Source organism: Triturus cristatus, chromosome 9, assembly GCF_964204655.1.
Source record: "Triturus cristatus chromosome 9, aTriCri1.1, whole genome shotgun sequence".
NCBI lineage: Eukaryota > Metazoa > Chordata > Amphibia > Caudata > Salamandridae > Triturus > Triturus cristatus.
Window position 1 is genome coordinate 204,176,642 of NC_140592.1, and position 27,371 is coordinate 204,204,012.

Genomic DNA, 27,371 nt, shown 5'->3' on the forward strand with positions numbered 1-27,371 from the left:
GAGAAGCTGCCCAGGAGACCGGGAGATGGCGCCTGCCTGTGCGGGGCTCCCATGGCTTAGGGAGAGCCCCGCAGGCAGCGCCGAATGCAGACAGAAGGCGGAGGGGGCTCGAGGCACATTGCCGGTGCCTGCCCCCACCGCGGGTGAAGAGACGAGCCCTGCATCAGAGCCGGTGAGTTTGGGCTCTAAAGGAGGGATAGAGAGAGGCACCAGTGCCGGTGCCGACTTCCTGGGCGGCCCCGTTTAGCAGCGGGCCGCCCCAACAAAGGGGCCATCATGTTTAGTTTTAGAGCCTGCGGGGCTCCAATATAGAGGGGCTAGTATCTGCAGAGCCAGAGGCTCCTCCGAGGCTGGGCAGGTGTACTTTCGAGCCCATGGGGCTCCAACGAGACGGGCAAAATTGGTTATAGAGCCTAGAGGGCTCCAACGTCCCCCGCATTGTTTGTGTTAAGAGCGCTAGTGCGCTCCAAAGTGACGGAGGCAAAATTATTGGTTCAGAGCCCAGAGATGGCTCCCACGTTTGGTGCACCATTATTTTAGGAGCACGTGCGCTCCATGAGGACGTGTCATTTTCGAGCCTAGGTGGCTCCAACGTTCTGGATATTGTTTTGAGGGGCTAATGAGAGCCCCCTGCCGCTATTTGCCTTCCCCAGCTGCGCAGCACTTAGTGCCAGCTGCAGCGTTTAGGCCCTGCTTTGTCCCCAGCTGCCCAGCAAGTAGTGGGCAGCTGCTACGTTTAGGTTCTGGCGCAACCTGGACTCTGATGTGATTTGGGTGCTAGGAAATGTACGGTGTAGTATGTTTTGCGCACCCTGTGTTCATGCTTTTGGTGCTAGGAAATGTACGGTGTAGTATGTTTTGCGCACCTTGTGTTCATGCTTATGGGGTTGGGAAATGTACTGTGTATAGTATATTTTGCGCCCCCTGTATTTCATACCTCTAGATAGGATTTCTGCCTAGGAGGTTGTTTTACCTTGTTTAGGTTGATGGTAGGGAGAATGTACTTCCCTGTGTTATGTACGCCCCTAGTGTAAGTATACTTAGGTGGCTAGGTCTAAGGCGTTAGACTTGCGAGAATTGCATAATGTGATTTATGCCCCTGTGATAGATACAGGATAGGTTTTATACCTGATGCTAGTGTGATGACGCTGAGGTCATTATTGCGCCAGTAGATACTGGTTATGTTCTACATGTACACTTGGTAATTTGTGTTATGTTCTAAGAGTGCTAATTCCTGACAGTGGTCCAGGTGGCCCTGTCCCCTGTATATATAATCCCTTGTAAATTCTGCCCGTGCCTGTTGGCACATTGTAGAGTGTGTGTTTTTATCTAATGTGTTGTGTATAATACAAAGGTTATTTTTATAGAATACCTTGTGTGGAGTTTCCTTTGTGGTGGGCCTTGGGTGTTGTTGCTGGGTGCGCGCGCAAACGCTTTACACATCGCCTCAGGGATAAGCCTGTCTGCTCGTGCCAAGCTACCAAGGGGGTGAGCAGGGGTTATCTTTGGCGTGTAACTTCCTTGCCCTGACTAGAGTGGTGGTTTCTGCCTGGCTTTGGCGCAAGCCTCAGCCAACCAGAAATCCCATTTCTAACATTGGTGATCAGCGGTGGGATTTGGACTTGCGTTTGCGCTGTACCGCAGCAGCAACTGGCCGCACTACAAAACTCTGCATTTAGATAAATCACATGGTATTGGGATTATTGTTTTAAAGTTTGTTTTTAAATATCATTTCTGTGGAAATGTGTTGCTGGTGCACTTTGAGTTGAGTGTCCTGCCAAGGACAGAAACCAGAAACTGTAGGAGGTAACAGCCCTTGTGCAGACAGCGGGTTCTTGGGTTGGCCTGCAGTAGAAGCTGGAGGAGGTAACTGCCCCTGTGCTGTTTGCTATTTCTTGGGTTGGCCTACAGTGGGGACTTAATTGGTAGGTGTCCCTAGCTCGGGAGGGTAGATCATCCCCCTTAGTGCATTGTGTTTTCTGGATTCACCAGAGGGTGGGATCCAGTGGTGGCAGCAGATGTGTGTCCAGTGCATGTATTCCCATTCCCAGTTCCAGGGGTAGTGGTACCTGTGTCACGTGGTGGTCAGGTTGAGAAATCAGGGGCGGTAGAAACTGTCTTACCAGTCTTGGGAGGGGTTTGGGGATGAATGTGTAATGCGCTGGATGAATGTGAATGTCCCATTCCCAGTTCCCAGAGTGATAGTACCTGTGTCACGTGGTGGTCAGGTTGAGAAATCAGGGGCGGTAGAAACTGTCTTACTAGTCTGGGGGGTGTGTGTATGTGGATGAATGATGTGAGTTCTCTGAAATAAGGAGCTTGCTGGTTGATTGGGTGTGAGTTCTCTGGGATGGGGAACTTGCATTGGGGAGTGATTCCAAAAGTAGTGGCTGAGGTGTCTTCCAGCCCAGCGTGGTGGAAGAGGTTCAGAGTAGCCCAGCTAGGTCTCGGTGTAGGGGCTCACGGCCTGTCTCTGCGGAGAAGGAGTGGGTGGGACTGCGTGTCTCCAGGTGCCCGAAACCCAGTGTCAGGGCCTGGATGGTTTCTTTAGGGAACATCAGGTCGGGGGCCTAGGCTGTACCAATAGGTCACTTGAGGAGGATCTCCCAGTGTCTAGAGGACGTGGAGCGTCTGTAATCAGAGCTCCAGTAGTCCTGGTGTCTGGCGGTACCGCTCCAGTTGGGAGGGTGCGGAAGTCCAGAGGGAGGGGTGAGAGGGGGAGGGATTCCCCAGTGGGAACCAGTAGGTCAGGGACCAGCCGGGAGGGCTGTGTCGCCACTGAGTGACCGTGGTGTCGCCACTTCTGTCCTGGGGGGTCTGCACGCACTGTCAGATGGACAGGAGGTAGTGAGATCAGCGCCAGGCAGACTGTCACACGACCCATTAGTTATGTGTCACCCTCGTTAAGTCCTGGTTCGCCAGGCATCTGACCAAAGGGTACGTCCCTCGGTTGGGGAGCCAGTAGTCGGTGTTTCCGGATCTGGACGTAAGGGCGGCTGTAGTCCTGAGGGCAGGTGGGGCTCATCTTAAGTGAAGAGACCCTGCTCTACAGTGGAAGGGGGTGCAGAGGGAGGGAGTCCTCGCCTCTGACCCCTTGGATCCCAGGTGGTAGACCAGTTGGTGGAGAGAGGTCCTGAACTGGTGGGAGAGTTGTGTTCTGGTGGGTGCTTCCCTGGGAGGGTGCGGAACCCCAGAAGTAGAGGTAGGGTGGGGCATTCTTGCCCGTGACCTCTGGTCAGCCTGAGGGTGCGGACCCTAGGTTGAAGGATCAGTGGTAGTTGGGAACTACACTGAGAGGGAGAGTGGAGAATGGCTTGTATGCCAGGGGTTACTACCCCCCACTCTGGGTTTGGCAAGGACCAGTGGTATCTGGGTGGCCTAGGGCCTGGTCCTGGCCGTGGACAACTAGGTAGTACCAGTGGGGTAGCCTAGTTGGGCCTGAGTTCTTTTCGGTTGTGGTTTTTTCAGATGGAACCATGTTGATTGAGAATGGCGTAGAACCGGAGAGTGTCCCTGCAGTGCGGGCCTGCGTCCGTGTTCTATCGCCCCAAGCAGGGAAGTCCATCACGGTGGTGATTGGTCTGCCCTGCGTTTTGGCTGGAAGGGGGTTGTGTTGGACTTGGCCCTTCTGGCAGGTTCACCCCTGAACTTTTTGCTTTTTATTGGTGACTTGGTGTGGTGATTTGTTTGGTTCCTGCGCACTTTCCCTGTGTCCCAGGGTAAAGTGCGTGCACACTCTGGGTGCATGTGGTGAGATAGGCCTGCCCTCCCATAGGAATGCATGGGGAATGTATGTGTCCCTAGTAGTTCCTGATGCGTGGGGTGTGCAGGCCCGAGTTTGGTATGTGCGGACTCGTGGGAGTGAATGCTGCGCGATGATGTGTGCGGCGTGCATGTACCTAGTGTGGAAGTGCCACTTCTAGAAGTGGGCACTTCTGTGTGCAGTGTGTCTGTCGCGTGATTGGCTGGTCATGTCATGTGACGGGCTAGGGATTCCCCAGAGTCAGGATGAGTCACCCAGTGGTGAATGGGGAGATCAGCAGCTAGATGGGTGGGAGGAGTACACCTGGGTCCTGAATAGGGCAGGGTTTTCCCCACACACTGCTGGCTCCGCCCCCTGTGGTGCGACTGACGACCCTAGCCCTGCCAGTGAATAGAGTGAGGGGCTGAGCACATCAAGGGTGCTCCCCAACCAGCTGCGACTGGTTTTCCCCCTCACCCTGAACCCAGACAAAGGGATTTGGTGTATAAAAAGGGGCTGTGTCCCCTTACAAAATGTTCTTGTTCTGACTTGAATCTGCCAGGGGCGTGCTGCTGCTGGGGCCCAGGGGAAGGCTTGCCTCCCTGGGCCCTGCCCAGCCCCTGGATGCCTGATGGACTTCAGGGACTTGTTACTTCTAGCGCCTGGTTCTCCCTTGGATCCTGACAGAGGGGGGCTTGCTGCTGGTGGGGCCCAGGAGGGACCGCCATGGGGGCCACCTCCCTGCTGGAGGGCCCTGTGTGCTGGCCCCTGGGCCCTGCTTTGCCCCCTGGATGCCTTCAGGACCTTTTGGACCTTTTTGCTGGTCCTTTAAGCCTTCTAGCGCCTGGGAGCGCTGAAATAGGGCTCCTGACGGAGAACTGGAGCTCTGCAGCATGCTGCTGCCTATTGCCTGAGGGATTCCCCCGTCATGGCTGCCGAGCGGGAGCCCACCCCGCATTATATTTTAATTTGCGGGTGCCACCCCGCTTTATATTCCTTTGCGGGTGCCCACCCCGCTGTGGCGCTGTTTCATCTAGCGGGAGCCTACTCCGCTTTATGGTGATTCTAGATCGCGGGTGCCCACCCCGCGTCATGGCCGTTCTATAGTGACGTTGCGGGTGCCCACCCCGCGTCATGGCCGCCTTCTTAATTTCTATATTTATGTTGCGGGTGCCCACCCCGTTTATTTCTCTTACGTCGCGGGTGCCCACCCCGCGACTTAACTGTCTTGAAGATCACCGCTGCGGCCCGAGTCGCGGCCAAAAACGGAAGTCAGGCGAGAATGTGCCTGGCGGCGGGCGGGACTTCCGGTTTTACAGAGGAAGTCCCGCGCACGCCGCCGCCGCCGGAGAAGCTGCCCAGGAGACCGGGAGATGGCGCCTGCCTGTGCGGGGCTCCCATGGCTTAGGGAGAGCCCCGCAGGCAGCGCCGAATGCAGACAGAAGGCGGAGGGGGCTCGAGGCACATTGCCGGTGCCTGCCCCCACCGCGGGTGAAGAGACGAGCCCTGCATCAGAGCCGGTGAGTTTGGGCTCTAAAGGAGGGATAGAGAGAGGCACCAGTGCCGGTGCCGACTTCCTGGGCGGCCCCGTTTAGCAGCGGGCCGCCCCAACAAAGGGGCCATCATGTTTAGTTTTAGAGCCTGCGGGGCTCCAATATAGAGGGGCTAGTATCTGCAGAGCCAGAGGCTCCTCCGAGGCTGGGCAGGTGTACTTTCGAGCCCATGGGGCTCCAACGAGACGGGCAAAATTGGTTATAGAGCCTAGAGGGCTCCAACGTCCCCCGCATTGTTTGTGTTAAGAGCGCTAGTGCGCTCCAAAGTGACGGAGGCAAAATTATTGGTTCAGAGCCCAGAGATGGCTCCCACGTTTGGTGCACCATTATTTTAGGAGCACGTGCGCTCCATGAGGACGTGTCATTTTCGAGCCTAGGTGGCTCCAACGTTCTGGATATTGTTTTGAGGGGCTAATGAGAGCCCCCTGCCGCTATTTGCCTTCCCCAGCTGCGCAGCACTTAGTGCCAGCTGCAGCATTTAGGCCCTGCTTTGTCCCCAGCTGCCCAGCAAGTAGTGGGCAGCTGCTACGTTTAGGTTCTGGCGCAACCTGGACTCTGATGTGATTTGGGTGCTAGGAAATGTACGGTGTAGTATGTTTTGCGCACCCTGTGTTCATGCTTTTAGTGCTAGGAAATGTACGGTGTAGTATGTTTTGCGCACCTTGTGTTCATGCTTATGGGGTTGGGAAATGTACTGTGTATAGTATATTTTGCGCCCCCTGTATTTCATACCTCTAGATAGGATTTCTGCCTAGGAGGTTGTTTTACCTTGTTTAGGTTGATGGTAGGGAGAATGTACTTCCCTGTGTTATGTACGCCCCTAGTGTAAGTATACTTAGGTGGCTAGGTCTAAGGCGTTAGACTTGCGAGAATTGCATAATGTGATTTATGCCCCTGTGATAGATACAGGATAGGTTTTATACCTGATGCTAGTGTGATGACGCTGAGGTCATTATTGCGCCAGTAGATACTGGTTATGTTCTACATGTACACTTGGTAATTTGTGTTATGTTCTAAGAGTGCTAATTCCTGACAGTGGTCCAGGTGGCCCTGTCCCCTGTATATATAATCCCTTGTAAATTCTGCCCGTGCCTGTTGGCACATTGTAGAGTGTGTGTTTTTATCTAATGTGTTGTGTATAATACAAAGGTTATTTTTATAGAATACCTTGTGTGGAGTTTCCTTTGTGGTGGGCCTTGGGTGTTGTTGCTGGGTGCGCGCGCAAACGCTTTACACATCGCCTCAGGGATAAGCCTGTCTGCTCGTGCCAAGCTACCAAGGGGGTGAGCAGGGGTTATCTTTGGCGTGTAACTTCCTTGCCCTGACTAGAGTGGTGGTTTCTGCCTGGCTTTGGCGCAAGCCTCAGCCAACCAGAAATCCCATTTCTAACAGTCGGGATCTCAAGACAATAGTCTCTAGTCTCTTGCGTGATTCGATACTCACTGAGAATGAATCAGTTCGTAGGCTCTTGTTGTTTAGGCAGCTACGTTGCTCCGACGGTGTCACTGCGCTCGTTTGTACAAAGCACTCCTCTGGCTGTTCGGTGTAAGGTTTCCACAACTCCCTCGACGAGCCCCCAGTGACGATGTCGACGTCACCGGAGTCAACCACTCGCAGCGCGGCTTGGAAGAGCAGGGAAGTACGACTCTCGATCTGCTTCAGGCCTCCGGGTCGCGGCAAGGCACGTGCCGATGAGCACGTCGGTCTTCTTGATGCGGCAACCGGTGTCAGGCCCGGATCAGCGCGGCACTCTCCAGCAAGACGGAGAGCAGCCAGCCCACTTTACAGGCAGATGTTGAGAAGCTTGGTAGAACAGTCCACGGTCCCTGCAGCACACAGCAGCGCAGGGGGGACACAGCAGAGTCTTGAGTTCTTGGCAACCTTTCTATCCCTGGGTTGCGAAACAGGAGGCCAGCTCTTCTCAGGCCCTTGGAGATTCGGTGTAAGACACAGCACACAGCAAAGTCTTGTTTAGTCAAGTGGGTAGGGTCAGCACACAGCAAGACCCCTTTTCCTCCTCAGCTTCAGTTGTACAGCAGAACAGGTCAGCCCTTAGAGCACACAGCACGGCAATCTTCCTTTAGTTCTTCAGCGGTCCGTCTTTCAGCAGAGGTTCCTCTTGATGGTAGAATCTGAAAATCTGTTGTCAGGGGTCCTTTACTTATACCCCTAAAAGTCTTTGAAGTCTTTGTGCAAGTGGGTCCTGAGCCCGGTCTGATCCAGTTCTGGGTGTTGCTGGAGCACTTTGTTTTCCTGGCTTCTACTTTCTTTTCAGAGTGAGGGGCAGAGTCGTCAGCCGCCCAGCAGGAGGTGGAGCCAGCACCGTGGCAGGCAGGCACAGCCCTATTCACTCCCAGGTGCTATCTCCTCCCTCCACTCTCCTTGCAAATGTCACTATTCAGCAGAGGGCTGACTCAGCCAACCTCCCGGGGGATCCCCAGCCCCTGTCACTCTCAAGCCAGACAGTCAATCCACAAGCATGCCCAGGCACACAGAAGGGTCAGACAAGAGAACAGCTACTCTCTAAAAAGTACTATTCTCCAACTCAGGATTTAAAAACAACCTCTCCTAAAAGATGTGTTATTAAATGCTGAGCTCAGGGATATCAAACACTCATGTCTTATCTTGTTCCTATGAGAAGATAGACGGATAGCCATTGGCACCAGCCTCCCCCATGTTAGCCTACGGAGCAAGATAACCTTGCAGCAGTGAACACACAAAATGGCCGTTGTTCACTACCAGAACATGTTACCTACACTAGTACATGCTCTACCTTTTGCATACACTGCACCCTGCCCAGGGGAGTACCTTGGGCCTTCCATAGGGATGACTGACGTGTATAAAAAGGGAAGGGTGAGGCCCGGTCAGTGTGGACACTGGCCAGGAGGACATGGCAGTCCAGGGACTGCAGGCAGGCCTGCGGTGGCAGGCCTGAGACACTGTTTTAGGGCTACACAGGTGGGTGGCGCAATCAGCGCTGCAGACCCACTAGTAGCATCTGTCATCACCAGCCCTGGCACACACAGTGCACTTTACTAGGGACTTCATGGTGATACAGATATGCCAATCAGGTATATCCAATCAATATGATATTTTACACAGGGAGCACTTACACTCTGGCACTGATTAGCAGTGGCAGAGTGTCCAAAGCATCTAAACCAGCAAAAACGAAATCCATCACAGCATCAAAAATCCAGGTAGCAGAGGCAAAAGATAGGGGAAAAACCCACGCCAAGGATGTCAGGTCTAACAGTAGGTCTACTAAAGATCTCTCATTTCTTGGTATAGTAAAATAACAAAAGGAGTCTGGGTGTAATAGATAGAGCGAGCTGATCTCGGTGTGCCATGTGATAAGGCTGTATGGTGAAGCTGTGTAATGGCCCAATTACGAGCTACCCGAAGTCGGAATGAGAGGTGGAAGGCATCGTGGATCCCACCAGGGAATAGATGTTGCTGGGGGTAGTCAGCCTGCGAGTCAAGATTAGTCACTTAAAAGCTCATAATGGATATGTCATACTAGACTTCAAGGGGGAGAAGCATGGCAAATGTTTATAGTGAGGTATGTTCCCACAAAATAGGGGTGGGTGACTGGTTATGGGAGGAGGGAGCTCCATGGGATATCGTCGTGAAGGCCAATGACATTGGTTCTGAGTCTGAAGACCCAACGTTGTTCAGTTTTGAAAAGGCTCGCCGGTGTCCATAGGGGATTGTGGTCAATCACAGTCCAGCTGAGGCTATCAGGGGGGTGATTGAGTTCAAGGAAGTGGTTCTGCAGTCTGGTCTGGGTTTTTTTGCATCGTATCGTGATCTTGTGCTCACCGATACGGGTTTTGACAGGTCTGGTAGTCATGCCTATGTATCGGAGTCCGCAGGGGCAGGTGAGTAGATAAATGCAGTTTTTCGATTGCAGTTCGCATGTTTTAACTGCCATGGTCTTGTTAGTCCCAGGTACAGTTCCTTCATGGGTTTGGTTTGGGGACAGGAGGTGCATGAACCGCCAGGAAAGTGACCTACCACTGGAGGTAAGGACCAAAGGGTCTCTGGCGGTTTTGCTTGGTTTCTAGGGCGAGTATGTACTAGAATGTCTCTCAGATTCTGGGTGCGTTTGAACGCTAAAAGTGGAAGAGGACCAGGGTCAAATGAACCTGTTGTCAATATTTTCCAGTGTCTTTTCACTATCTTCTGGATATTGTTAGAGAGAGGAGTGAAGGAAGTGACACACGTCAGGGCAGTATTCTCTGGTCTCGTTTTGGTTTCCAACAGGGCGTCACGGTGATTATTTCTAGCCCTTTTGTGCGCTGTTTTAATGATGCTAGTGGGGTACTTCCTGGCAATCAGGTTCTTTTTAAGGATGGATGCTTGGGCTTCGAACTCAGTGAGGGTGTTGCAATTCCTTCTCAGACGTAGGAACTGTCCCACAGGAAGATTGTCCCTCAACGCTTTGGGATGGTGGCTCTGATAGAGTAGGAGACTGTTCCTATCAGTAGATTTTTTGTAGTTAGTTGTTAGTAAACTGCCATTGTTGAGGGATATCGAGAGGTCCAAGAAGGGAATGGACTCGTGTGATTGAGTGCCCATGAATTTGAGGAAGGGGTTAATCGTATTCATCCAGGTGAAGAAAGCTGCACATTCATCTGTGCTCCCCCTCCAAAAGATAAGGATATCGTCGATGTACCGGCGCCACAGAAGGATGTTATCTTGAAAGGGGTTAGATGGATTTTGGATTTTTTCTTCCTCCAACCAGGCCATGTAGAGACAGGCCAGGCTCGGCGCAAATGTGCTCCCCATACATGTGCCTTGAGTTTGATGGTAGAGTTTGTTGTTGAACTCAAAGAATTTCTCTTTGAGTGCAAGTTGGGCACATTCACAAATGAAGGGTATTGGAGTGACAAATGGCCAGGGATCCAGACTATGTAGAGCATCTTCCAGGACGGTCAGAGTGGCGTCCTGGGGTATGTTGGTATATAATGCTTCTACATCAAGAGTGACAAGAAGATCAATAGTTTCAGGGGATTCAAACTGTTGTATCAGATTGAGAACCTCCATGGTGTCTCTCAAGTAGGTGGGAGTTTGAGTAACGAGGGGTCGTAGGAAAAAATCACAAAATTTGCTCAGTGGTTCCAGTACGGAGTTAATCCCTGAGACGATGGGGCGGCCAGGGGGAGGGTTGATGCCTTTGTGGATTTTTGGAAGGCAATAGAAATACGGTGTCCGAAGATTGGTTTGGTTCAGGAACACTGCTTCATCATGTGAAATCCAGTCTTCTGCTTCGGCTTCAGCGGTCAAGCTGTGTATTTTGGTCATAAGATGCTTCGTGGGGTCCACGTTGATTGGTTGATAATATCTGGTATTAGAGAGTTGGCGTTCGCATTCAGCTTCGTAGATCCCTCTGTCAAGGATAACGATGGCTCCACTCTTGTCAGCAGGTTTAAGAATGATGGTCTGATCATCTGAAAATTTGGTAAGGATGTGCCGTTCCTCTTTGGAAAGGTTGTCATAATGATGGTGGGTGGTTGTATCGGAGACATCTTTCAGGACCGCCTGTTCAAAGGTAAGAACTTCGTTAGGTGTCATGGCCGAAGTCGGGGTGAACTTCGATTTGTTCTTAAGGCCAGTCCCTACCGTTGGTGTTACGGGTTTGCCTTCAGAAAATGCTTTTAGGCGCACCTTCCTGAAGAATTGGTGCAGTTCTTGGTGAAGTCTGAAATCGTCCTCTTTGGGGGTGGGGACGAAACATTCAGCCAGTTCTCTATACCTAGACACTAGTATCTTGGAACAACCCGTCAGTTTCACTATTGCGATGCCGACCTGTTCCATCATGGCCGCCATCCTCAGGGACACAGGAGTCTCTCCTCAGTTTCCAACACAGACCCAGCTGATTCACTTCCGGGACCACAATTATCCAATTGACTCCCCGCATGTAATGAGCTCCTACCCAATACCACCTACCGGCGGCCCTGGAGGCACCTTAGGTTTACGGATCAGTATTCCCCGGCGCGCATGTAAGTACCGGCAGCACTTTGCTAGCTCCCTGCACCATTTGACAGTCGCTCTGTTATCTGCATCCTACTGTCTGTTTTTTATCCCGTTTTGATATGGCATGGAATAAGCCCCGCATTCTACTTCTTTTTTGCTAAGCATATGGTTTATCTCTAGCTGCTGTCCCCGCCCCAGTTGGTCTCTTTCCGGTACAGTCTGTCTCTACATGGCCTGGTTGGAGGAAGAAAACATCCAAAATCCATCTAACCCCTTTCAAGATAACATACTTCTGTGGCGCCGGTACATCGACGATATCCTTATCTTTTGGAGGGGGAGCACAGATGAATGTGCAGCTTTCTTCACCTGGATGAATACGATTAACCCCTTCCTCAAATTCACGGGCACTCAATCACACGAGTCCATTCCCTTCTTGGACCTCTCGCTATCCCTCAACAATGGCAGTTTTCTAACAACTAACTACAAAAAATCTACTGATAGGAACAGTCTCCTACTCTATCAGAGCCACCATCCCAAAGCGTTGAGGGACAATCTTCCTGTGGGACAGTTCCTATGTCTGAGAAGGAATTGCAACAACCTCACTGAGTTCGAAGCCCAAGCATCCATCCTTAAAAAGAACCTGATTGCCAGGAAGTACCCCACTAGCATCATTAAAACAGCGCACAAAAGGGCTAGAAATAATCACCGTGACGCCCTGTTGGAAACCAAAACGAGACCAGAGAATACTGCCCTGACGTGTGTCACTTCCTTCACTCCTCTCTCTAACAATATCCAGAAGATAGTGAAAAGACACTGGAAAATATTGACAACGGGTTCCTTTGACCCTGGTCCTCTTCCACTTTTTGCGTTCAAACGCACCCAGAATCTGAGAGACATTCTAGTACATACTCGCCCTAGAAACCAAGCAAAACCGCCAGAGACCCTTTGGTCCTTACCTCCAGTGGTAGGTCACTTTCCTTGCGGTTCATGCACCTCCTGTCCCCAAACCAAACCCATGAAGGAACTGGACCTGGGACTACCAAGACCATGGCAGTTAAAACGTCATACGAACTGCAATTCAAAAAACTGCATTTATCTACCCACCTGCCCCCGCGGACTCCGATACATTGGCATGACTACCAGACCTGTCAAAACCCATATCGGTGAGCACAAGAGCACGATACGATGCAAAAAAACCCAGACCAGACTGCAGAACCACTTCCTTGAACTCAATCACCCCCCTGATAGCCTCAGCTGGACTGTGATTGACCACAATCCCCTATGGACACCGGCGAGCCTTTTCAAAACTGAACAACGTTGGGTCTTCAGACTCAGAACCAATGTCATTGGCCTTAACGACGATATCCCATGGAGCTCCCTCCTCCCATAACCAGTCACCCACCCCTATTTTGTGGGAACATACCTCACTATAGACATTTGCCATGCTTCTCCCCCTTGAAGTCTAGTATGACATATCCATTATGAGCTTTTAAGTGACTAATCTTGACTCGCAGGCTGACTACCCCCAGCAACATCTATTCCCTGGTGGGATCCACGATGCCTTCCACCTCTCATTCCGACTGCGGGTAGCTCGTAATTGGGCCATTACACAGCTTCACCATACAGCCTTATCACATGGCACACCGAGATCAGCTCCATCTATCTATTACACCCAGACTCCTTTTGTTATTTTACTATACCAAGAAATGAGAGAACTTTAGTAGACCTACACATTTACCAGTCCTAACATGGACCTGTTCCAACATGGCTGCTCCTTGGTATATGATAGCCCAGTGCTGGGATGAGTACGTGATTATGGGTCTGATTCTTCGAGTATTTTATATCGAACTCACTACTCAGGCTTTCTTTTGGAGACACTAAGACTAATCTCTCCAGCCTCTCTCTCTCACATTCAGCCAGTTCTCTATACCTAGACACTAGTATCTTGGAACAACCCGTCAGTTTCACTATTGCGATGCCGACCTGTTCCATCATGGCCGCCATCCTCAGGGACACAAGAGTCTCTCCTCAGTTTCCAACACAGACTCAGCTGATTCACTTCCGGGACCACAATTATCCAATTGACTCCCCGCATATAATGAACTCCTACCCAATACCACCTACCGGCGGCCCTGGAGGCACCTTAGGTTTACGGATCAGTATTCCCCGGCGCGCATGTAAGTACCGGCAGCACTTTGCTAGCTCCCTGCACCATTTGACAGTCGCTCTGTTATCTGCATCCTACTGTCTGTTTTTTATCCCGTTTTGATATGGCATGGAATAAGCCCCGCATTCTACTTCTTTTTTGCTAAGCATATGGTTTATCTCTAGCTGCTGCCCCCGCCCCAGTTGGTCTCTTTCCGGTACAGTCTGGACCCACAACAAAGCGGGTAGGATTCCTGTCTCGCTGAATGTTGGTTTTAGCATCTAGTTGTTACAGTGTCACAGCCACTCGTAATCGACACCACCGGTTCGGCCATTGTTTTCCTTCACCCACCCCTCGCCATAGATATTTGTTGACGGCCGTACGTTTGGCACTATGACACTCCCAACCAATTGGACGACGTGATTGTAACGTTATTCACCATACTGCATAGACTTGCGACCTTGCACCATGCTGTTTTCACGATGTTCGACTCTCTGGCCAGCTCGCATTATTTTCGCACTACTATGCCCGCACCTTCTGTCACACATGTGCCTTTACGACGCTAATTATACGTTGTTCCCATTACTGCATAGATCTTCTTTTAATCATCTCGATACCATGCGCAATGCCGTTGGTTTCCTCCGTATGCAATTTTTCATGATCCTAACACTGCTATGCCTCGCACATCCTGTTACCTATGTACCTTGTGTTGCATCCGATACAGACGTGCATGAACTCCATACCTGCATAGTTCACCGAGCTACCAGTTTTTCTTGTTACTGCCCCAACGAGGGCCTGGTTGTACTCACCCAGCCCCCCTTTTCTCCCTGACAGTAGATGCAACCACCTCCCCAGCATGATTTTGAGTTGTTCCGCTCTCCACACTGGTGACCTGTACCATGACCCTGGATCTAGAGAAGACCTCCTTATTGTGCTTCTCTTATCTTCCCTTTTTCCTTTAGGTTCGACGTATGGGACACAAATAATACGTGTTCCCCTCCACTCTTGATGGGATTTTAGGACATACCTGTTCCTGTATCTCGATTTTTCTTTCCTTTTCACCAAGGTCCTGACGAAGCGCTAAGGATCCACTAGGGACCACGGGCAGCGCAAAACATGTTGACCACCCTCCTTACGTCCTCACTCTCACTCTAAAAACCTCACACACGGGTTGAGAGCAGTGGGATTACCAACCTTTTCCCATACTAACTACAGTGCTATCCAGGCACTATTCCCCGTTAGATTTTTAGCTAGACCCGACAGACTCACTAATAAATTAATTTGGGGTACCAGAGGGTCTTTTTAGCCACACCACGTCACGCACTTCCCCACACACCCGCATGCACAACTACGGCTACTCCACTAAAAGATCTCCGACAGAGAGCCCTCTTGAAGGGCCCGTGAGGGACTGCAGCGCCACCCCCACGAGGAGCACCGCCCTATGATGATGCTTTGCACCCGCAAGGGTGTGTGAGGGCACTTCGAACACCACCCAGGAGTATCTGGTCTACATCACATCCACATTCACGAACCTCTTTCTTATTTTCCCTGTTGCTCTGTCTCTTACCCCTCAGGCAGTTGACCATACTGGCACTGTCTTTCTTAGGAACTGCTACCCTATTATATGTGGAGTTATCTTAGGAGCATTGGTACAAGACCTACTTCTTAATTGTCGCTCCTTGTCCCCCTCTCAGTGTGTGTGTATAAAGCAAATCTTTTACCAGGGCGAAACCTTCCTTTTGTATACATATGAGTCACCCCTAGGATGGGCCCAGGACAGCCTAGAGGCCAGGGTGAAATGTTCTTCCACCTTATTGATGATAACTTCCAAGGGTTTGGGAAGTTGTCCCCACTTTCAGCTGGGAGGACACATGTTAGACCTGTCAGCCTTAGGGTGGTTTACTTCCAGGCTTTCTGCCTTCCTCCTCAATTTTTGTTGGACTTGTTTTCACTGGCCTTACCAGTGCTAACGTGCAGGTGCCAACTCCTTAAAACACAATAATATTGGCTTATCCCCAATTGGCCTATTTAATTTACTTAAAAGTCCCTAGTAAAGCAGTAATACCTGCACTCAGGGCTTGTACATTAAATGCTGCTAGTGGGCAGGGAGCACTGATTGTTCCACCCACTTATTTTGCCCCTTTAAACATGTTTCAGTCCTACAATTGCAGCATGTGTGCATTTTTTTTAAATTGCCATTTCGGCCTGGCAAGATAAGCCTTTGCCAGCCCCAAACTTTCTTTTTAAAACACATATAATTCACCCCTAGGGTAGGCCCTAAAAATCCCAGGGGGCAGTGCATTTAAAAAGTAGGGATATGCACTTTAAGTTTTACATGTCCTGGTGGTGAAAAACTCTTACATTTGCAAGGCCTACTTCTCCCCTAGGATAACATTGGAATTACCTTATTATATGTGTAATTTACAAAAGGTAAAAAGCAACCAGTTCATGTTTTGTATCTCTTGAATCCTAAGGTAAAGTAGGATTTTACATTAGGGTGCCGATTACGATCCTGTAAAAAAATTCCCCGTACGACTCGTATCCGGTCTTTTTACCGTACGAATCGTACAAGTGCCGTACAAACTGCCAAGTACGATACGCATGGGAAAAAGTCCATACGAATCGCATTGGGAATTATTCCCCACACGTCCTCGGGTCGGAAAATGTGTCCGACACGTCCTCGGACGATCTACCGTACAAATGTGAAAAGTGAAGTCTGACCGCGCAAGTACGATCCATCCCGTGCGTCCGATGTTACAACCGGATGGAAAAAACACCGTCCGCACCGAACTCCCATAGCAACCATGGAGACATGTGCCCGCATACGCGCCCAACACTCCCCCCAGCCCTCCTATGTACGAGTCGAATCCCCACCCGTGTATGTACACCCGTGTACGTACGAGTCGAACCCCCACCCGTGTATGTACACCCGTGTATGTACGAGACGTACCCCCACCCGTGAATGTATACCCGTGTATGTACACCCGTGTATGTACACCCGTGTATGTACGAGACATACCCCCACCCGTGAATGTACACCCGTGTATGTACACCCGTGTATGTAAACCCGTGTATGTACGAGACGTACCCCCACCTGTGTATGTATGGAGCGTACCCCCACCCCAACCGTGTATGTATGACCCGTACCCTCACCCGTGTATGCATGGAGCGTACCCCCACCCCAACAGTGTATGTACGGACCATACCCCCACCCCCGTATGTATGGAGCATACCCCCACCCCAACCGTGTATGTACGACCCATACCCTCACCCGCGTATGTATAGAGCGTACCCCCACCCCAACAGTGTATGTACGGCCCGTATCCCCACCCCAACCGTGCATGTCCAGCCCGTACCCTCACCCGCGTATGTATGGAGCGTACCCCCACCCCAACCGTGCATGTCCGGCCCGTACCCTCACCCGCGTATGTATGGAGCGTACCCCCACCCCAACAGTGTATGTACGGCCCGTACCCCCACCCCAACTGTGCATGTCCGGCCCGTACCCTCACCCGCGTATGTATGGAGCGTACCCCCACCCCAACCGTGTATGTACGACCCGTACCCTCACCCGCGTATGCATGGAGCGTACCCCCACCCCAACAGTGTATGTACGGACTGTACCCCCACCCCCGTATGTATGGAGCGTACCCCCACCCCAACCGTGTATGTACGACCCGTACCCTCACCCGCATATGTATGGAGCGTACCCCGACACCAACGGTGTATGTACGGCCCGTACCCCCACCCGCGTATGTATGGAGCGTACCCCCACCCCAACCCCCACCCCAACCGTGTATGTACGACCCGTACCCTCACCCGCGTATGTATGGAGCGTACCCCCACCCCAACAGTGTATGTACAGACCGTACCCCCACCTGCATATGTATGGAGCGTACCCCCACCCCAACCGTGTATGTACGACCAGTACCCTCACCCGCGTATGTATGGCACGTACCCCCACCCCAACAGTGTATGTACGGACCGTACCCCCACCCGCGTATGTATGGAGCATACCCCCACCCCAACAGTGTATGTACGGACCGTACCCCAACCCGTGTATGTACGGAGCGAACACACACCCCAACAGTCTAAGTACGGAGCGCACCCCAGGCCCCAACACCAGCACCGTCACCCAACATCGCGCATGTACGAGTCGTACCAAGCCAGAGACAAGGACAGCACTGTACAACAAAATGGCCCATGTACACACCGTACACACGCTAAAAACACACGTACACAACCAGGACAAAGCAAAACAACACAAGAAGACTCTATTCGAATCGCACAATGCCACAAAACATGTCCAACAAGCACAAATACAACACATTCACTGACCTGCAACTGCCAAACTCCCAAACAGAGGCCCAAAACACAACCACTCCTTATAACAAACCCACCCAAAGTTCAAACACAGCCACACCCACCAATGGACCAATAAAAAGGGCCCACAGACACAAACCATGAGCCTTTGCAACAGACTCACTGCTGCCAGACCCCACAGACAACCCACAGCACCATACTTGAACCTTTACTACACCTTACACTTGCTCACCTTCACACAACCACCTTCACAAACACCCCCTCATCACATTCACACACACACCTGCACACCCACACCCACACATGCACAACCATCCACACCCACACCCCCACAACCATCCACACCCACACCCCTCACCATGCCCACTAACAAGAATCCAAAGTTCACTAGCCAAGAGTTGGAGGTCCTTGTCGACGAAATCCTCAGATTCGAGCCACACCTCTTTGGAACATTGGTCAGACAGACCAGCATTTCCTAAAAAACAGCCATGTGGCAGAGGATTGTCGATGCTGTGAATGCTGTTGCGTCCACCAGAAGGACCAGGCATGAATGCCAAGCCAGGTGGTATGATCTGCGGAGGAGGGTCCGAGCCAAAATGACCGACGACCACAACCAGGCCGACATCACTGGAGGAGGGCCGCCCCGCAGACGCGTACAATACCATCCCTGGGAGGAGTGGGTGATGGCCATACTGCCGGTGGTGGCAGTGGACGGAGTAGAAGGACTCCGAGAGCCGGGTAAGTACACAAACAACTCACCTCACATGGGGGGAACGTCATCCACAACCAAACTCACAATCATGCACGCAACCACCCCAAGCTATCGCATGACTCAACCACACTCCATAAACACGCACATGCCACTAGCGCCACCATGCCCCATGCACCCAGCTGGACAATGCCAAGTCACAGGCCACAGAAAACACCAACACAAGACATGGTAATCTGGATGGCGGGAGTGTGGGCCTCAAAAAGCACATAGTGCAACTCAGAAGCAGACAACAATGCCCTCTGCCCATATGGCCTAGGTCACAGCCAGACAAACAGTGTGTCCCCACACAGGAAAGACTTGCCAGCAAATGGCGGACGCCTTGCATTAAGACATGGGGGTGAAGGCACTTTTTGCACATGACAGCAGCTAATGAACAGCCAACAATGTGAAAGAGTGGCAGCACACACCACCACAGCAGCAGCGCAGACACAGACACTACTCCCAATGGGTGCCTGGAGATCAGAAACAAACTCACATGAACAAGCCAAGGGCCATTCAAAGATCTGCAAAAAGTGTGTGCCTAGGAAGCTGGGCTGAGATGACAGAGGGTGACACACAGAGGAAGGGAGAGGGGGAGAGAGAGGGAGGGAGACACAGGGAGACGGACAGAGGGAGGAGGCTGACACAGGGAGGGAGGGAGAGGGGGACAGAGAGGGAGTGAGAAAGGGAGACACAGGGAGACCAATTCAGCCTTGGGTGGTGTGGGGATGTCTGCTCGTCAGCAGGTGGACTGCGTGCATGTAGACAAGGGTGGCCAGTGCCTGAATCCCCCTCTCTTCACCATGGCAAAACACTGGGCCATGTCTCAACCTGTGCACGAGCACAACGACAGCTACCTGCATTATATAAGTGTGTGGAACAACTCCATGTGCCCATGTACAGTGCAACACGGAAGGCGCCAATGCATGGCTCGCCACACCAGCTCACTCCACTGCTGACTGCAGTCACAATTGACGCAGCAAGTGAGACTGTGTCACACATAGGTAAAATCTCAAGGGACAAAGCAAAACAACACAAGAAGACTCTATTCGAATCGCAAGGGACATACCCATGCACAAGTGCACTGTGAGTGGAATGCAAGACATATCCAAATACCCAGAGGAAATGTGCCAACTTTGAAACGAATGAAACATGGATGTTGCATTGCACAAAAATAACATTGTCTCTCTCACACACAGGTCAATGTCGTGGATCACCCCCCAACACTGGGGGGGAAGACTCACAGGACCCGGCTCTGCGGGAGGACGATCCCACTGGCAGCGATGACTCTCACCACTCTGTGGACGACCCCGACCAACCTGGCCCCTCTGGTGTCCAACCACCTGCAGCACCTGCGTCAGGTACAACTGGGCCAACCACCAACCCCCTCCTGCCACATCCCAGGAGACACCCAGGATCCCTGCCCCACCACCACAACGCAGCCAGGCTGACCAGGAGGTACACAGTGTACCGGGCACCCAGGAGGAGGCAGGCGACAACGCTAATGCCACCCCTCAGAGGTCCCAGAGACCCGATGTGCCGACAAGGGCAGGCCAGGTGCAAGTGGGCAGGGGTGGTGGGAGTGGAGGACGGCGGAGGCGCGAGCCTGACCAGTTGGCTGCGGAACCGGTATATTCCCATGTCAGAAACATCCTGGACACATACCGGCAGGACACCACGGGCATGAGCCAGGTTGTATCCACCCTCAACGAGATGAAGGGGACCCTCGAGGAGATCAAGACCCAGCAGGCCCACCAACATGCGGAGCAACATGCCTGTCTACTGCGACACCAAGGGCGGATGGAGGACAGACAGGCTGAGCTTGTGACGGTGTTCACGGGAATTCACCGAACACTCCGTCGGATGGCCGACAACATGGGCAACCCTCCCTGTGCCACCAGGCCAAGAACATCACCACCCACAGGGAGGGATCAGGAGGAGGAGGAGACATCCGACGGAGCATCCCAAACATCGTCACGGCCTGCTTCTGAGGGTTCCCGCAGGAGGGCGGGTCGTCCACGGAAAAGACCGTGATGGTCAGCGCAACAGCAACATTTCCCAGGACACCTGGCCTGGCACCTGGCCCACTGGACCAACAGCAGCACATCAGCAAAAGACATTCTCTGCCACATGGACTTGCTTGTCACTGTCTGACCAATGTTGACAAAGACTGTGGCATGGACTCTGATGATTTCCAATGGCAAGGACACCAACTCCCCCAGTGAACTTTGGATTCCACACACCCAGAAAGCCCCTCTTGTCATACACCCCCCCGCCGTACCCCAACACAAATAAAAAGTTACACGATAAAGAGATGATGTCTACTTTTTGCATTATTACCTTACATGTGTCTTGTAAAGTCTAACCATGCCTGAGTTCTCATATGACTTCAACCATCCATACCCTGGGGCCTGAGTCTGGCACAGGACACACATGGGTCACAATGTATTAGGCAAGACAGACATGGAGCACCATACACACCCATGATGGGCCCAACCAGCTGAGGGGGTGGCCGCACAACCGTGCCGACAGACATATTGAGTACAGCGACAGTCATGCGCAGAGGTCAGGGATCATGTGGAGTGTCCTGGGGGGCACCCAGGTATGTGTAGACAGGTGGCAGAACCATGTCCTGCAAGCTTGAGTCAGGTGGATGCAGAGAATGGTGGCCTGGCCAACGTTGGATGCATGGGGATGGCACATGTCACAATACCCACACAGTCATGGACATCATGCACAATACAGAGTCTAATCCCACACAAACAGCTTGCATCTTGCTACTCTACACATAGACACATGGCCACTATCACGGAAAACCATGCCAGACATGCCGTATGCCCCGTGGCAACACACCAGCATTGACTGAGAAGAGGCACCTTGGAGGCATAGGGACACCTTTATTAGTCATGTTTTCGGGAATGCAGAGGCAACTCGGAGTACACATACACAGGTCATGTGGAGTAACATGTGGGTCCAGCACTGGAACCCCCCTTCTGCAGCACAAATGCGTGATAGCCATGGAACTGGCACACAAGTGTCGGGTAACAGCTAAACACCCTCTGCTGCTCACGGAGAGGCTGCCATACACCATTGATCCTCTGATGTGGAAGTCCCACACCATGTCAAGCCAATGCAAACCGTATGTGTCCGAGGGCAGTGTTACACACATTGATGCCATCATCACAATCCACTATCCCATCACAGATGACTGTCAACAAGTCTGACCATCTATTCAGGTGTACCCAGCTACATGTAATGTGTCCCATGGTGATGCGACATGTCTGCAGAGGATCCAAACATCGACAGGGGCAGTGTGCACACATCGTAAACAACTACCACACTCAATACACCCCTGATGCATCCCTTACCCTAAGGAGACTTCCAAACTTGTCCGTGCGTGTAACGCTGAGTCAGCACACAATGACGTGTCCATGAGGAATAGCAGTGCCACAACAATGCAACCAGCAGACGGCATGCGCAAGTACCTGGGGATGAGAGACACACAAGAAGTCAGCCAGAAAAAGCACAGCCACTTGCATGTGCATGTACTCGACACATGTAAGGATGACAACATGCTAGGTCACAATTATGACTGGGGAAATACACTCGTCACTGGCACCATCACTCAAGTGACACATCCACACACATCTCTGACTCACGTGGCATACATGCAGATGGACACACACATCGCAACACATGCCACACGGGGAGCAATACAGGCACACTCAGACACTGGTACTCACCACTAAGCAAAGAAGTCGCGTATGAGCCGACTCCGAATGTCCTCCTGTGGAACCACATCCTCCACATCACTAGCCCCATTGCCAAGCCCTTCGTCCTCCACGGGTGGATGGTCCTGATCATCTTGATCCAGGATGAGTGGCACAGCTTTCTCAACTGCCATGTTGTGCAGCATGCAGCAGACCATGAAGATTTTGCAGACCTTCGCCGGGGCATATGGGAGGGCGCCGCCGGTCTTGTGGAGGCATCTGAATCGGCTCTTCAGGAGGCCAAATGTGTTCTCTATCACTCGCCTTGTCCGGCCATGGGCGGTGTTGTAGCGGAGCTGGGCCGGCGTGCTGGGGTTGCGGAGAGGTGTGATCAGCCATGGCATGTTGGGATAGCCAGCGTCCCCTACATGGAAACCACATGGACATAAGTAGGACAGGAGAAGCGGTCGGGCTGGAAGTCTACGCAAAATACAGGACAGACAGAGTGTACCCACCAACAACACATGCTCGTTCGTTGCGCAGCTGCGTCATCATTTCAGGCACCCTGCTACGCCTCATGATGTAGGCATCGTGTGCTGATCCTGGAAAACGAGCACAGACATGTGAAATCACCATGTTGGACAGACACACCACAAGGGCATTGATGGAGTGGTAGTGCTTGCGATTCCTGTACGCTACCTCCTGTGCCTGTGGTGGTACCAAAGCCACATGTGTCCCATCTATGGACCCAATGACATGGGGCATCCCTCCCAGGGCATAGAATCCACGCTTGACCCCAGTCAACTGTTCAGGAGTTGGGAAATGGATGAACTCATCCAGGTGAAGCAACATGGCCTCTAGGAAATCATGCAGCACACGGCTGAACATTCTCTGGGACATGCCACCAACATGAGCTATGGTATATTGAAAGGTACCCGTAGCAAGAAAATGTAGGGCTGCCATTACCTTCAGCTTGGGTGTCAGTGCCGTAGGATACCTGTGCAGCGGTTGCAGGTGTGGTGCCTGCCTTGCCGTCAATTCCTCAATCAACGGTTGGGGGAAGCGGTAGCAGCGTATACAGTCATTCTCCCGCATGTCAGCCAAGTCCGGAATTGGTCGGGGAAGAGGCGGCGCTCTGCAGTAATTTGGAAGTGACAAGGAAGAGTGAGTGCACTACGACAACAATTTATATGTACTGAGCACATGTTAATCTGTCAATACACAGATGCTACATACGGAGTCAGGTATGTGCTACATGCCCGGGACACATATGGCTGCCAGGTGACACTCCTACCAAGACCCAGCTACACACGGAGATTGTGAACCTCCACATGCCATGGCATGGGACTAGCTGTGTCCCAGTGTGAGTGAACAGCCAGACGCAACACAGGAGTGACATACATCAACACATCAGCAGAAGTAGGATGTCGATTGCAGAGACAGGTAGCGGAACACTAGAGCCACAGGTCACATGACATTACACTAGGACAGCCCACACACCTTGCCATTAAGGTGTACATGTCATGACTCACCACACATACATTGAGAGGATGCAGACAGGTCCTTGTTACGCCACTCTGTGTCCCATGCATACATACACACCTCACATCCGATACCACATGTGGCCTGGTGTGCGTAACAGTGTGCCATGTCCATCTACACACAGACACATGTTGGTTGCTGCAACAGCTGATGCTTTTGAGGGAACACCAACATCAAGCTAATGAGAACACACCACACATACATGACATAGACACATCGTGCACCGTGGGTAGTCACATGTCTGGAGTGGTAACCCCTGTAGCGGGCATCAGGGGACACTTGCGTGTGTTGTTGACTGTGCCATGCCAGTGACGCTCATCCCAAGTGTGCAGTACGACATGCACACATGTCAAAGGAGTGAAGGGCATGCCTGGCACATATTGCACCGTCACACATAACATCTGTACACATCTCATCATACATCTATTGCCTTCTCGACTCAGGAGTAATGTGCCACATCACAGCCTTTCACACCTGTGCCCCACACATGTAGTACTGCCCAGACAATGCCTTGATGTCCATCCATGGACAAGTATGTCAGCTCTATTCCTTCCTGTGTGCTGCCTGTCACCACTGTGATGTGTGAAAGGCTCCGTACATTCGCTCTGAGGAACTGTGTACGTTCCCTATCACTATGGGAGTGCTGCCGTAGGCCTACCCATAGTGATAGTGAGCGCGTGTGTACGGTCCGTATCACTATGGGTGTGCTGGCGTATGCGTACCCATAGTGATACGGACCGTACACGCGCCTGTACGCTCACTATCACTATGGGTACGCATACGCCAGCACACCCATAGTGATAGTGAGCATACAGGTGCCTGTACGCTCACTATCACTATGGGTACGCATACGCCAGCACACCCATAGTGATAGTGAGCGTACAGGCACGTGTACGGTCCGTATCACTGTGGGTATGCATATGCCAGCACACCTATAGTGATAGTAAGCGTACAGGCGCCTGTACGCTCACTATCACTATGGGTACGCATACGCCAGCACACCCATAGTGATAGTGAGCGTACAGGCGCGTGTACGATCCGTATCACTGTGGGTACGCATACGCCAGCACACCCATAGTGATAGTGAGCGTACAGGCGCGTGTACGGTCCGTATCACTGTGGGTACGCATACGCCAGCACACCCATAGTGATAGTGAGCGTACAGGCGCCTGTACTCTCACTATCACTATGGGTACGCATACGCCAGCACACCCATAGTGATAGTGAGCGTACAGGCGCGTGTACGGTCCCTATCACTATGGGTACGCATACGCCAGCACACCCATAGTGATAGTGAGCGTACAGGCGCGTGTACGATCCGTATCACTGTGGGTACGCATACGCCAGCACACCCATAGTGATAGTGAGCGCACAGGCGCGTGTACGGTCCATATCACTGTGGGTACGCATACGCCAGCACACCCATAGTGATACGGACCGTACACACGCGCGTACGCTCACTATCACTATGGGTGTGCTCGCGTATGCGTACCCATAGTGATACGGACCGTACACACGCCTGTACGGGCCGTTCCTATGCATTTGGGGTGCCCTAGGGCCCCGGAACGCACCGTACCTGTGTGTCAATCTCCAAATTACATAGGGGACACATGAGGGACAAGTATAAAGGCCTACATGCATGCTGGTTGTCATGGAGACCAAGTTTAAAGTATGAATTTTTTTCTGCAGGTGCACAGCAAAAGTCAGTTTGAATGAATCTACATTGTTGCAATGTGGTCCTGGAGTTGACATCATGCTCAAGAAAAACAACTATGAAAACCCACTGACTGTGCTAGGTTTGAAGGGATTGGAGGAAACATAGGATGCAAATGTGAGTGACCAATCACTCTGTACTCCTGTGCATGAAACAGGCCAGCAAGGCAGATATAAGGCAGCCAGGTCCCATGAGAGAGCACTTGCCTGCACATCTTTGGATTCTATGACCCAGCTGCTGCTCCTGATTCCCTGGAACCATGTCAAGGTCTGTGGAGAGGGCACAGCCTTTCACCCTGGAGGAGAACCTGGCATTGCTGGATGTGATACTCCCACAGTACCCCCTGCTGTATGGGCGACCAGGGTATCAGGTGAGTGCAGAGTCCACTAGCACAGACTGTGTCCCTTTTTTGTGACTGTGACTTCTGGCATTGTGTCCAGGTGTGACAAACATGCAATGTACTGTAGGGGGGGTCCCAGGGGGGGGAATGCCTGATGTCTCCCAGCCAGAGCATGCTGTGGTGCATGTCTGCCGTCCTCACTTGCATTGTGTTTACTGTGACAATCACTGCATGGTGCATGCCATATTCTGCCTGTCCTATCCTCCTGGGAATGTAGCCTCTACAGTCCTCATGTGATTATGTGGTCAGCCCATTGTGACAGGTGACTGTACCCACAGATGTGTGTTACTTCTGTGTACCTGTGCTGAGAGTGTCCACATGATGTGTTCGTACCCTGGACATCGGTGTGTGTGTAAGTCCCCTGTCATGTGGGTGGGTGCATATGTGGAGTGTAGCACCCAAGCTGCATGAGGGATGGATATACCCTGCCCATCTGATGTGAGCAGGGAGCAGTGCTGTGTGTCTGACGTGCAGAGCCAGCCCCACACCTGTGAGCCCCCCCGTCTAGTGGCACATGTGCAGAGTGAGGTTTGTAGCTACATTTGGCAATGGCAGGTGAATGTCCTGTGCCTGTGTGTGTCTGTGTACTCTGCTGAGGTAGCGTCAGTGGCCTGTGGCATGTGACTGCTTTGAGGTGCTGCACATAATCCTGGTGTAGCTTGTGATGCACAGTGTGAGCCTGGATCATTGATTGTGTCGTTGCCCTCATTCCACCTGTGTACTTTCAATGGCACGTACTGCTTTTGCCCTTCCCCAGAGGATCATGTCCCTATGACAAAGGTGCAATGCGTTGGATGCATACTATGCCTTGTTGTAAACAGCGAATTTGTTCTAATATGTGTCTCTGTGACATGTGCCAGGTGTATTGATGTAGTGTCACTTGTTCATCCTCACAGGTAGGCACCTCTGCCAAGAAGCAGATCTGGATGAACGCCGTCAGTGCCGTGAGGAGGACGGACGGTCGCAAGCGGCACCTGGCCCAGGTGAGAAAACGCTGGCAGGATATCCGGTGCTGGACGCAGAGGATCGCACGGGTCCTGCTGGGGGACTCACCTGAGACCCATAAGAACCGCGGGCGCCGCCGTCTGACCCACATCCACAAGCGTGTGCTGGCGGTGGTCTTTCCAGACTTGGACAGGCGCTTACAGGAGAAGCAGCAGCAGGAAGGGGGTAGGTACATGTGTGTTTGTTGTGTGTCACCAGCATTTGCATGGATACACTGCCAGGGTTTAAAGGTGCTGTGCAGATCCTGTTACCCACAGTATAGCGGTGCTCTCCTGCCTCCCTTCCCCTCCTTGCAATGTGTTCCCTGGTCTGTGTGTAGTCACTCCTTCACAAGGCTGCCAGTTTATCCACGTGAACAATGCCTGTAGCATCATGTGTGGGGGTGGTGTGTGACAGGTTTTGGGACCTTGCCTGTGCCCTGCCCAGTTCAGTACTTGTGGGTTCCATGTCAGTTGGCACTGATGTTGAGTCCAGACATGGGAGTTAGTCTCTCAAGTGTCATTCCTTAC